Genomic DNA, 13,787 nt, shown 5'->3' on the forward strand with positions numbered 1-13,787 from the left:
TAGAGTACAGTTTCTTGTATTAATATATTATTTTCACCTCTGCAGGTGAAACCATCTGGGAGATATTTCTTCCACAGTGAACAAGATCAAGTCATGACCCCTAAACTGAAGCTGGAAATATCACTAGAAGTTAATCTGCCAGTGCCATTTATGGAGCTTGATTCATCTCAGGAACCCTTGGTGCATGTGGCAGCTGTTGAGTTCATCTCAGTGGCAATGCTGATCAAAGACCCTTTTGACTCAAGAAAGAACCGTTAGTTAGGTATATGTGCCAGGTGCAACTGTTCACTCTTTGCACTTGCAGACTGATATAGGCTCCATGTCATGTAACCGCAGCTGTCAATGAACACAGCTTGCTGAAGTATAGCAGAAGGTTTGCTGAGCAGCATATCTACCATGGCGGCACCTAGTCAAAATTTAGAGTTCTCCATCCGAGGCCTTTCCAAAGCAATTATACCAATAATTCAAGGTGATACTAGAGGTGTAAAGAAATGTTTTGTCAACTTCCAATGAGCTCACAGATATTTGCCCTAACAACTGAAGTGCATTATCACTGAGGATGTTGCTGATGTACCTGTATCGCCATTGCCTATAGACAGGAGCACAATCCAGTGGATGCTGATTAATCTGCAAGGTATGGATTAGTGACTACTAGTCCCAGCGGTGCAAACACTGGAGACTACAACCTGACAAATATTTCACTGAATCCCCTCAGTGTAGTTTGCAAGAAGCACCTCTGATACCAAAGAAATTCTTAACTGCCATTTTGTGTCTCTGGCTTCTCTCTTGAATAAGCAGGAGTCATTTCACCAACTGAAAGCTGCAGGTCATTTGCCAATGGATGATATAGGTCACATGACCAGAGCTGAGAAATCGCTGGGCTGAGCAAACCCAACAGTGAAAATAACATAAAAATAAGGTATGGCCATGAAAGGGTCCAAATCTGGAGCATGAGCTGTAGGGAGAGTGAAGGGAATCATGGCTCTGAGGTAAACAACAGCAGTGAGCATGTACATGGATACCAGTACACAGCTACTGAGCATGTGCAGTACAGGGTGAGAGAAAGGTCAGCTAGCTGACTAGCTGGTTGGCCACAGCTCATCCATACTGGTTACAACTTGTTCTAAAGCATGTGTGAATGAGGTAATTGCTTACAGGAATATAAGGAAGTCCCAATAGGACAGTATAAAGGTCAGCTGCCAGCAGGCAGAAGTCAGTCAGGAGCCAGAAAGAAGAGCTGCTGGAAGAACTGCTGGGGAAAGATCGGAAGGCTGGCTAAGAGGACAGAAAAGCTACTGGAAAGATTCCGAAGAGAGTGCTGCTGAAGAAAGCAGCTATAGCAGCTTCAGACAAAGTAATATCCACAGCAGCCACAACATTTGAAACATTGAAACAAAAGGAAAGAGCAAGAGAAACTGCCAGAAGTGAGCTGCAACTGTAACAACAAACAGAGAAAGAGAGCAGACTGGGAATGAAAAGCTACAGTAGCAGCAGCAAGCCCCCAACATTTGTAAAAACTCCCTGAATCAATGGATAGCATGAGCATGTCAGTTTTTAAACTATAAATTTACCGTGTAGTATTGTATAGTACAGTAGAGATGTGTATGCCTGAAATGTGTATGTTTTAATCATATTTTACCTACGCAGAATTTAAAGTACGTTAAGCAAGTTAAGAATTGCTGTCAGTGCTTTACAGGTTGGCCACCTGGAGCAAAGCGCATTGCTTAGAATCACTTAAACTAAACACTATTGTGGTTTGGATCTCTTTAACTTGCAGTAAGGGATTTGTGTCTGATTTTTACTTTTCATTTTTACTGTACTATGGATTATTAGTTACATTAATAAAAAATTATTTTGTTTTGGAAAAAAAATACTGTCTGTGTCAATCATTTTATCAGGTCATATCTGTTTCATTTAGTGCTTCCTTAACAACCTCAGAAACTTATACCTCAAAAAGGACAACTTAAGGGAGCAATAGGCAGGTCATTTTAGGAATGCCCATAAATCAATTTTTGGGATAACACCTCCAGCTGTTATGCAAAGAGCAACCAGGAAAATATTTTGCTAGCATATTGAAGGCACTTCTGACCACCACCATCTCCCATTCCCTTAGTTTGTGGAGGACCTTGGTGGAATGATGGATCACAAGGAATAAAATAAAAAAGAATACCCTACTGGGATCCTGGTCCATGATTAGGGCTCCTAGGTGCTATGAAAATACAAACAACAACATCCACCCATGGGTTATTATCATGGATGATGTTGCCAAATGTTTTAGACCATTAATGAGAAATCATGGCAAATGAATAAAGACAAACAATTTCTTTCCACCCTACTGAATTTACTGTCAGTTTAAGACACTAAACAGGAAGTATAATTAAGTCATGCAAAACAAAATTTCTTGTTGGAAAAATATCTATTGCCTTATGCACATGCATGGCACAACACACATGAAAAACATCATTTCAGCAGTTCCTATGCAGTATACTCAATTTGAATAGAGTATCTACCTAACCATCTATGTTCTTGTATGGCCTCCATCTTTAGGGGCATACAATTTCAATGCAAGTTAGGATAGGCCAAAAATATTCCACCGTAACACAGTGTATAGTACAATTGGCACTGTATTCACTATATCACCAGTGGTTCAGTCTACACAATGTTCAGAACATCTAGTAGGATAGTGTGCATGCCATTTCAAAATCTGTTGTGAAGGCATCAGCAATGACTGAAGATGAATAGTAATAGTGTGCTTTATCACCTGATGAGGTCCCAGATGAAGACCAGAGAACCAGAGTCACATATGTCCAGGAGGCAAGTCACTGATTTACAAGAGTATTCCCCCCAACCCTTTTTACTGTAGGTGCTCAGATAAGGCCCTGGTGTTAACCTGGACTAAACCACATTGTCCTCAATGTGAAATGGTTTGGGAGGAGTTGGCTCTTCACTTTGGGTGGTTCCTAAATCAAATGGTTTATCTGTTTTGTGGTCTTTTGCAGTAAACGCCTCATTAGAAAGGAATCAGGGTATCCGCCATTTGTTATGTTCACAGCATACAAACATGAAGAACTCTTGTTGGAAGGCTGCAATAGAATACTACTTTATTTCTTAGAATGCAGAATGATAAACTTACAAGAACCCCAAAACAGAGAAATACAAAGCAGGCTGCTCCCTAAAACAGAGAGGCCACAACTCACTGCTGCTGTACCCAGATCTCATGCTTCCCTACAGAGCCTCTAACCTTCAAGCAAGAGTAGGAGACCCCCTGAAATTTGAAGTGATAGCTTGTAATTTTCACACAATTTTCAATACACCCAACAACACCCAAGCCAATTTCCCCCACTACCACTTCCACTTTTTTGACAATAAGATGGAAAAGATTAAGAGAGACCTTATGATAACCTGGTGCCAGACCACTGGAATGTAGATACCACTGTAAATTATATTTACTTCTATTTATACAAAGGACTTGTGACTATGAATGTAACTGTATGTGCATTTCTAAATGAGTGTTGTGTATTTCAGAATAAAAAAGCTTGCAAAACAGTTCTTCAGCAGCTAGATAAATAGTTGTCAAATAATTAGAGGTACAAAACATTGCAAAATTACAATGTTTAATATTGCAGGTGTCCTTTCTCTGATTTGTTGTCTCTTCTCTATTTTCATCTCTAAAGAAAGAAGGTTCTTCTGTGGAAAATCAGCTCTTTAAACAATGTTACTTTTGCAACTAGACAGGCGGATTACCTACATTCCTTTTTCTCAGCTTTCCTTGAATTTAAGTGCACCTTTCCGAGGAAAGAAAAATGTTTTCACTCACCATATACTCACCAAGAGAAACTTATTTGTAGTAAAAAGAACAGGAGTACTTGTGGCACCTGAGAGACTAACGAATTTATTTGAGCATAAGCTTTCATGGGCTACAGCCCACTTCATCGGATGCATAGAATGGAACATATAGTAAGAAGATATATATAGAGATATAGATATATGCATACATACAGACATACAGAGAACACGAAAAGATATAGTAAGAGGCTAATTAATTAAGATGAGCTATTATCAGCAGGAGAAAAAAAACTTGTAGTGATAATTAAGATGGCCCATTTAGACAGTTGACAAGAAGGTGTGAGGATACTTAATATGGGGAAATAGATTCAATATGTGTATAGACGCAGCCACTCCCAGTCTCTATTCAAACCCAAGTTAATGGCATCTAGTTTGCATATTAATTCAAGCTCAGCAGTTTCTCACTGGAGTCTGTTTCTGAAGCTTTTCTGTTGCAAAATTGCCACCTTTAAATCTGTTACTGAGTGGCCAGAGAGGTTGAAGTGTTCTCCTACTGGTTTTTGAATGTTATGATTCCTGATGTCAAATTTGTGTCCATTTATTCTTCTGCATAGAGACTGTCCAGTTTGGCCAATGTACATGGCAGAGGGGCATTGCTGGCACATGATGGCATATATCACATTGGTAGATGTGCAGGTGAACGAGCCCCTAATGGCATGTGATGGCTAATGTGATTAGGTCCTATGATGGTGTCACTTGAATACATATGTGGACAGAGTTGACAGCGGGCTTTGTTGCAAGGATAAGTTATTGGGTTAGTGTTTTTTTGTGTGGTGTGTGGTTGCTGGAGAGTATTTGCTTCAGCTTGGGGGCTATCTGTAAGCGAGGACTGGTCTGTCTCCCAAGATCTATGAGAGTGAGGGATCTTTTTCAGGATAGGTTGTAGATCTTTGATGATGCACTGGAGGGGTTTTAGTTGGGAGCTGAAGGTGACAGCTAGTGGCGTTCTGTTATTTTCTTTTTTGGGCGAAGGTGAAAGGCTTGGTGCTCTCCTCAAGAGATCAAAGGGAAGAAAGCTCTGGTGAGCAGGGGCAGTCCTAGAAGAATGTGTAGGTGACTTCTCAGTATTCTTCTGGCTCTGTCAATCTGTTTCTTCACTTCAGCAGGTGAGTACTGTAGTTTTAAGAATGCTTGATAGAGATCTTGTAGGTGTTTGTCTCTGTCTGAGGGGTTGGAGCAAATGCAGTTGTATCTTAGAGCTTGGCTGTAGACAATGGATCGTGTGGTGTGTCCTGGATGGAAGCAGGAGGCATGTAGGTAAGTATAGCGGTCAGTAGGTTTCCGGTATAGGGTGGCGTTTATGTGACCATCACTTATTAGCACAGTAGTGTCCAGGAGATGGACCGCTTGTCTGGATTGTTCTAGGCTGAGGTTGATGGTGGGATGGAAATTGTTGAAATCATGGTGGAATTCCTCAAGGGCTTCTTTTCCAAAAACACTAACCCAGGAACCTTTCCTTGCAACAAAGTCCCATGCCAACTCTGTCCACTCTGTATGTATATGTGTGTATATATATATATATATATATATATATATATATATATATATATATATCGTCTTACTATGTGTTCCATTCTTTGCATCCGATGAAGTGGGCTATAGCCCACAAAAGCTTATGCTCAAATAAATTTGTTAGTCTCTAAGGTGCCACAAGTAGTCCTTTTCTTTTTGCGGATACAGACTAACACGGCTGCTACTCTGAAACCTGTCATTGTTTTTAGTACTCCTGTTCAATGCAATGTGAGTCTGGAATAGTCAAAAGTTAGCTGACCATTGATACTGTATCTAAGGTGTTTCAAATTCAACATGCTGTTTGTACCACACTTGACTTTAAAAGGACTGTTTGTAGTCCTTTAAAAACACAACTTCTGAAATTAGAATGTATATACCATTTCCAATATATTAAAATACCTTTGAGGTTTTTATAAGGACAAAATTAAGTTTGTGACTGAAGCAAATGTACTGCATTAAAATAACAGTTCCAGTACTTCAGACAGTATGCTTTCAGTATTGGTGGAATTCAACATGATGTAAATGTTGTTTACTGAAATCAGAACAAAGATATATTTGATGCAATATACTGCACTTACAGTAAATGTGTATTGTAAAGATATATATGTGAAGAATTTTCTTTCACAGAAAATTATTTCTAGTTGAGCAAACAATGTCAATAATTGTATTATGTGGTATTTTGGATGTTTCTCTAGATTCATTACAGAGGTTTTTCTAACGGGAAATGAGAAATGGAAAACTGTGCTTACTACTGTTGCTACAGACAGATCTACATTTTGTAGTTTACCCCCAATGATTTGGCCTGTATAAATGTGTGCATATGAAAAAAATGTAATTTTTTCACATTACCATGTCACTTACGTGTAACAATGTCAGGTGTAAATGTAAAATGCTTCTAAAACTTGCTGTGACTGAATGTTTGTTCAAGGCATTTGAAAATCTTATTTTTTTCCTCTGGTAAAATTTAATTAAAGAGCTATATTAAAATGTCCATGTTACAGTACAGAGAACTATATTATTTCTCTATTATTAGAAAATTATGTATAAAGAGTTTTCTGCAAGTATTGCGTACAGATATGTACTTATTAAAAATTTATTTTTAAAACAGACCACGAGAATGCCTACCATATAGATAATGATGAATATAAGTGATAAAGCTTGTTTAAATAAATCTAATATTTTACTTGGTGTTACTGTGTTCATTTCTGCACAATGCAGTGAGGATCACAGGCTCGCTTTCTCCAACTCAAACATGTGAGTAGGAGGAAGCTGCAAGAACTGCTGACATTCTGATAAGATCTGTCACAGCATCTTTGGGAATTGTTGATTGCAATCCAGGCTGTCCAACTGGGGTGTGTGTAGGTGTGTGTTGTGAGGGTTGGGGACAGATACTAAGAAAACTGACAAGTGCAGCTCAAAATATTTAAAGGAGGGAAGGAGGTGGTGAAAGAAAATGGACAGGTTAAATAAACTTGCACCTTATTTGTAAGAACTACCCAAAAAATTACAATTACCTTAGGGCTACAACAGATTATTGGAATCACCATGGATAACCCACTCAAAAATAATCTAAAATGGAATTTACATAAATTTCAAATGAAAGAAGATAACAATATAAACAATATCCATATAGATAACCACTGGATCTGTAGATAAGAAAAAAGTCAGCTTAAACTGAATCACAATGCATAAAGCTGCATTACCATACAATAACCTTGTATAGCAGAAATATATATAGTAGCACCCTTGCATGGGTCATAGAAATACTCTATGAATATGGCACAACATACCTCAGTATCTGGGCAAAGACAGAAAATGTACCATGGCATAGCAATTCAATTAAAAAGTGTTCAAGGGGTACATTGGGGGTGAAAGGCAATGCTTGTTAGCCTTTATAAACTTAAGTGATATGTTTTAGACATGTGGGAAAACTCTAGAGCAGTCACAATGGTGTGGTCTAATCTGTTAGGATAACCGTTTTCATTAATACTCATTTTTTTACTTGTGAGAAGTTGCTGACATAAATTGATGATGAAGCTGCTATGACCTTCACTGAACCTTAGCAATTCTCATTTGCATTCTCATTAAAACTGTGGTTTTGGTCTCATATTTTCAAATCTATAATACCATTTTAGCTTGTCTTTAAAAAGCCTCTTTCAAGAGCAATTAATTCATGTCATTAAAAAGGTGTGTTTTATATTTATTCTTATTAAAGAAAACATTTTACATCATGGAGGTACCAGATTAAAATGTATAATATATGTGGTATTAATAATATAATATTTTGATAAAGAATTTTGTTGTAAGCCAAAAGGAATTAATGGGAAAATCTCATAAAACATAGGATGGTGATGATTTCATTACTGTTAGGGATGCCTGGAAGCTTTTCAGCAAACTTTCTCAAACTGCAGCACTCTTAGGTTAATATGTACGAATGTTAGAGTATTTTATCATGAACTCGAATTTATTTAAAAACTGGATGGCACATCAGGGTTCTTTATTATGCCCTGTCCTGTTAAGGTGAAAGGCTTGGAGCTCTCCTCAAGAGATCAAAGGGAAGACAGCTCTGGTGAGCAGGGGCAGTCCTAGAAGAACGTGGAGTGCTGCTGAGATACTCAGCAGTGGTAGGAATTGTGCAAGCTGCACTGGTTTGGTTTTAAGATACTGAGTTTAATACAGCTCCAGTTTTAAAAACATTCCCTGGTCTGCGAGTGTAACGTAACTCCAAAAGCTTAAATAAAAAGTACATTGTCACGTGTCCATGTGATCACTTTTGGAGTCTGAACAAGATCTTTGTGTCATTTAGAAATCTAGTATCAAAATCCAGAACGAGTATGCATAAAGACACATTTTCTAAATAAATCTATTGCAACATGCTGCAACCATTTTTAGAGGAAAGAAAATATTTTCAAAAAGGAGCACACATCTCCCATCTCCATCCTTACATGCTCAGTCATTTCCTGTCCCAGGCCTCTCAATGTACATTAATCATTCCCAAGCCTATCTGACCTATGCCAAATCTTTTAAAAAAATACTGCTGCCCTGATGCCTGCTTGTGACTTTCCCCTCTGGTGTTATCCAGACCAGTGATCTGCTAGGTCACTCCACTCCTTGACTCTGGGAGCCAGCCTTACCCTGCTCCGCTGTGAGAACCCCCACTCCCAGGCTGTTCACGCACAGCCTCTGGCATGTAAGCTGCTCCTTGGATTGTGCAACCAAAAGACATTAGCCAATATCTCCGGTCCCAGACACAACCCTACGAACCTCTGTCTTGCAGTGCTCAGTTATGCCCACTGGACACTGCAAGCTTATATGAGTTCATCACTTTAACAAAGAAATTGATATGTACCAAGCTTGTTATCCCAAGGGGAGTCTCTGACACACTTCAAACAAAATGCACTGCTTCAAGTAGAAGAAACAACAGATTTGTTAATTACAAAAGATAGATTTTAAGTGATTATAAGTCAAAGCACAACAAGTCAGATTTGGTCAAATGAAATAAAAGCAAAACACATTCCAAGCTCATCTTAATACTTTCAATGCCCTCACAAACTTAGATGCTTCTCACCACAGGCTCGCTGGTTGCCCTTCAGCCAGGCTCTCCCCTTTGATCAGTTGCTTGGTGTAGTATCTGTAGATGTAGGTGGAAGAGAGAGAAAGAGCATGGCAAACATCTCTCCCTTTTATCATGTCCTTTCTCCCCTCTTGGCTTTGCCCCCCGCCCTTCAGAGTCAGGTGACCATTACCTCATCGCAGTCCCAAACTGACCAAAGGAAGGGGGGGTGACTCACTGGAGAGTCTAACAGATCCTTTTGTTGTTGCCTACCCCACTGTCCTTTGTTCCTGTGAGGCTGGGCTGGGTTTGTCCCATACATGCCCTGATGTGGTTGAACTGTCTCTCTGTTCTTGGAGAGCTTTTTCCTGGGTTTGCTTTAAGCCACGAGGATACATTTTCAGCCTCATAACTATATACATGAAATTATAACCTATAACATTACTGTAACAATTACTATAACATCACTATAACAACCAACCTCAGTGTATCGTGAGCCTTCCAAAGACACTCAACATGACAAACTTTGCATTGGAGTTTAATAAAGATGAGCATGGGGGTGTAGGGTGTTCCCCCAAGATACATACTTCATTACCAGTGTGACGCTATTTCTTTGGTAGAAGGCACATAGATTATCTCTGGTGAAGTCATAAATGCTGATATTCTGATTTCTGATACTGTGATATTATTTCCAAAGGGAATGACAGAAAATCAGCCATATGATAAATCCAGTGCCATTATTTTGGAGGTACTCTCAAGTAGAAGCTGTTTGCCAGATTTTTTTTTCATATTCATTTTTTTATGCAGTGAGTAATCCAGAGGTTTCTTTCTATAAATTTGGAAGAACTTAAATATACCTAAACCCCACATGTTTAAACTGATTCTTATATTACCACAAGAAGAGTCAGCTGACAATAAAAATCTACTTAAGATTTTTTTATTCTAGCTGTCAATTCCTGTGATAAACTGAACACTGACAAAAATCAATAAACCAAGATCAGTTAATATATACCAGAACATCCTGCAACGATTTTAAGCAGACTCCGTAATGTAAAAGTGCTGATAGAGTGTTTAAAATGATTGACCCAATTAAGCACATATTACACATACTCAATAAATCCTAGTACATGATCCAAGGCTGAGGAAAGGGAAAGTGGAGAGCTATATGATCCATGCAATGGAAAAGTGTATGTAAGTGGTAACAGAATTGGAGTGCACTGAAAAATATTTTCTTACAGCTAATAAAAGATCACTGTGAGGACGGTCATTAGGCTTAAACACTGACCTTCTTTGACACTCTTACTCAATTGCCAGATAAGAAGAGGTACAATGTGAGACAGCTGGACAGTGATTCTTTGCATCGGAGTTACCAAGCAGCAATGGAAGGAGTAACAGTTGGGAGCTGGAGAGTTAGAGAATGGAGGAAAGGGAGAGAGCAGGACTAATGGGGCAGAAGTGGGTAGACAGGAATTAGCTAGATCTGTATAGCCAGGCAGTGGAGAGCAAAGAGAAGAAGCTAGAGGAAGAACAGATGAGGATCTTGCGGGAAAGATACAATAGCTGAACCTGCATTGGAGGAACACAGGCCAGCTGGGAGCAGCTCTAACTGTGGTGCGAGTCGTGGAGAGTAGGAGCTTGAGAGCACATATACAAGCCAGTTGGAAGAAGCTGCATGGCAGCTGGTGGAAGAAGAGGAAGTTTGGAGAAGTGTCAGGCCAAGGGGAGTAGCTGAGAAAATTTTGGGGAGAAGCTTCTTTCTGAGTGGTTTTGTATAATGCCAAAACAAAGCATTGGCCTAATTTTCCCCAACCAACCAGTATTTGTTGCAGAAGGAAATGAAACCAATAAATTCCCAACTCTTTTGCGTGATTCACTTTAAACAGAGCTCCATGCACGCACACGCACTATACATCAGCATTGAGTACAATTCTCAGTTTTAGTTTTCTTAAGAACCAAAATAGCTGATGGATGGCAAATACAAACTCACTGTTTCCAATTAGGTACAGACTTCTGTTTATTCCTTCTGTTTATTCCTTTGCTGCAGGCAAACAATCTTGTTTTGTTAACAATACAAATGGTTATCTGTGGAGATGTACCATCTCAGAGTCTAGTGAAACAGCAAACAACAGGTCAGCTCCTCACTCTCTCCAGCTGACAGCCACAACTTTTCTCCAGTTGACTTCAATTGCACCAACGCACAGTCTGTATTGGAATATCTCCCCAGACACCTAGGGATTTTTCACTAGCTTCTCCTACCAAAGTTAACCTACTGTGTCTTTCTGAGCAGTCCCACTTTCTTAGCACAGGTTGAACACATGCACTAGAAGTCAAACATTTGCTATATTTCAATCAAATACCTACTATAGAAAGGATGATTTTTTTAAGTGCTTATGTTTGCTATCCTTATGGTAAGGCACAGAACACCATCAAGGTGACACATTTTAGATGCCTACAAGGTTTTGTTAAGAACAGATTTACATTTCCACATACAGAACTATCTAGCCATTAATATCAGACCCAACACTGAGGTATCCAAGTACTCTCCATACTCCTATTTTTTCCCTTCTGTTTAGATGAGCACTCTTTCACACCTACGGTCTATGGGATGTATGTACAGGGAAGAAGGGAAATGAGAATAAATGGCTAATAGGGTATAAGAGGTTTGTAAACCCCAAACTTAGGGTTCCTGAGTGTCCAGTTTTCGATCAGACCATCCGGTCAGAAAGGCACCCTGGTGACTCCAGCCACCACCGCTGACCGGGCTGTCAAAGGTCCAGTCGGCGGCTCAGTGGGGCTGGCAGGCTCCCTGCCTGCTATGACTCCACGCAGCTCCCAGAAATAGCGGCATGTCCCCCCTCCGGCTCCTACGCATGGGGCAGCCAGGTGGCTCTGCGCGCTGCCCCCGCCCCAAGTGTCAGCTCCACATCTCCCATTAGCCAGAAATCACAGCCAATGTGAGCTGCAGGGGTGGCACCTATTAGACTTGTGTAAGCTTAATCTTCCTAGCCATATGACAGAGCAGGCTTTGGGTTGAAAATTAAAATAAAATTTTGAAAAACTTGCATCCGAAGTATTAAAATATGCTACAGGATCTGGGGCTGTAACAAAACATGCCATTTTCTTCAGAGCTTAGTATAAAACAACAACTAAAAGTATTGAAGCTTTGGGTAATCTGAACACCACTTCAGGCCACTTTCTTCTAACTGCTGCAAGTCACCCTGCATAGTGAACAGATCTTTCCAGAAATTCCATAAAAGTTAATGAAACGATACGAATTAGTGATCAAAGTGCTTCTTAAGCACCTAAGCATAAAAAAGTTTTGTCACTCCTCCCTCCCAATAAGAACATACATGAAACTGGGTACATTTCCATCAACTGCATGTGTTGAATTTTACATCCTTTTGTTTGTTTGAAGTGTTTTGTTCTTTTTTAATATAGCTGTGCATGAAGCCAATATATTCTGCAAACTACAAATGGAATCTACTTCTCACTTGCCAATGCACTGTAAATGTGTCCGTCCCACATGTGTCATGTGCACCTGTGAGGCAGCTAGGGACTGCCTGGCCCTAAGTTAGTTAAATGAAAACCTTCTACTCTAGTTGACAGGAACATCTCTGAGATGTAGAGGAGCCATCAACATGAGCAGATTTAGAAGCAAATGATTCTAATAGACATATTTTTCCAGCCTGACCTCAAGGAATGCACTTCTATACTTCAGCTTCCCCTTTCAAAACTTCCAGAAGAAACATCAATTTCTCAGAATACTAAGCATCTTTGCCTTAAATATTATTTATTGATCACCACCAGGGTGTTTGATGCTCTACAAACATAATACATTTCCCGTGCCAAGAAACTTCCACAGTCTTATTCAGGCATATTTTTCTGAGGTGGAAAATTTCCAAATGGTATTAATATTAAAGTGTGTTCCTAATGTCACAGCCAAAATCTTTTAAACATAAAGCTCTGTTACAAGGATAATTTTAACACAAATTTGAGTGTAGTCATTTTGGTTATGAATGAATGATTGTTCTCCAATATGGAAATAAGACATCTCAATATTTAGGTCATTACCCATGTTATATTTTAAGTAACACATTCACCTTGGCTAAATAACCTTGTTTTTAGTCTGACCTGTGGGAAATGTGTTTGCCAGATTAGATGAGTTTTAATTCAATGTATCTGTTTGTCAATTAGCATGGGCACTGGAAAGGTATATATCTTACTATTTTTATTCCATTTGTGTGCATTGACTTCACACTTCATAAAAATTACATCATGATAATAAAGTGAAATAACAAATATTTTGTACGTTATCTTAGAAAACAAAAATGCTAAATGAGAGATAGATGTTGATAATGTTTCCTAAGTTTCCTACTTGCTTTGCGTGCTTCATATTAGGTTGCCTAACTTGTTTTTTCAGAAGTGCTGAGGACCCACCAGTCCAAGTGAATTCAATGGGAGTTGAATTCTGACCAGCTGTGGAATCAGATTTTATATTTCTCAGACTGGATACTCAAAGTTAGGCTCCTAGTTTCTGTACAAACATGACTGTGATATTTATAATACCACTGGGCTTCAGGTTGTAGGTGTCAATAAGAAAGTGCCAATTGAGAAAGGCAAAATTATACCTTTTCCGGAAGAGATTAAGAAATCTACTTTGGTGGCAGAAACTGAATGTTCTACAATCACATGCTTTTGATATATATCCATATAGCAATGGTTAAATCATTTTCTGTATTGAGCCAGGATGCTACATAATCGATTACCTTTAATGAAAGTAAGCCATTTAAGTTACAGAGTAGCAGCCGTGTTCGTCTGTATCCGCAAAAAGAACAGAAGTACTTGTGGCACCTTAGAAACTAACAAATTGATTTGA

At 39.1% G+C, this 13,787-nt stretch overlaps 1 protein-coding gene and 1 long non-coding RNA gene across 16 annotated transcripts in view; one reads left to right on the plus strand and one right to left on the minus strand.

Moving 5' to 3' along the window:
* Window positions 1-1,871, plus strand: part of LOC142070636 (uncharacterized) — a 31,856-nt gene extending 29,985 nt beyond the window's left edge. Inside the window, exon 2 of the long non-coding RNA XR_012666576.1 lies at window positions 46-1,871. This is a non-coding gene — a long non-coding RNA (uncharacterized LOC142070636). The remainder of the gene's footprint in view (window positions 1-45) is intronic.
* TAFA5 (TAFA chemokine like family member 5) overlaps window positions 1-13,787 on the minus strand; it is a 783,444-nt gene that overhangs the window by 652,041 nt on the left and 117,616 nt on the right. The window lies entirely within an intron of this gene.

The sequence above is a fragment of the Caretta caretta genome, chromosome 1, assembly GCF_965140235.1.
Source record: "Caretta caretta isolate rCarCar2 chromosome 1, rCarCar1.hap1, whole genome shotgun sequence".
In the NCBI taxonomy this organism is placed as follows: domain Eukaryota; kingdom Metazoa; phylum Chordata; order Testudines; family Cheloniidae; genus Caretta; species Caretta caretta.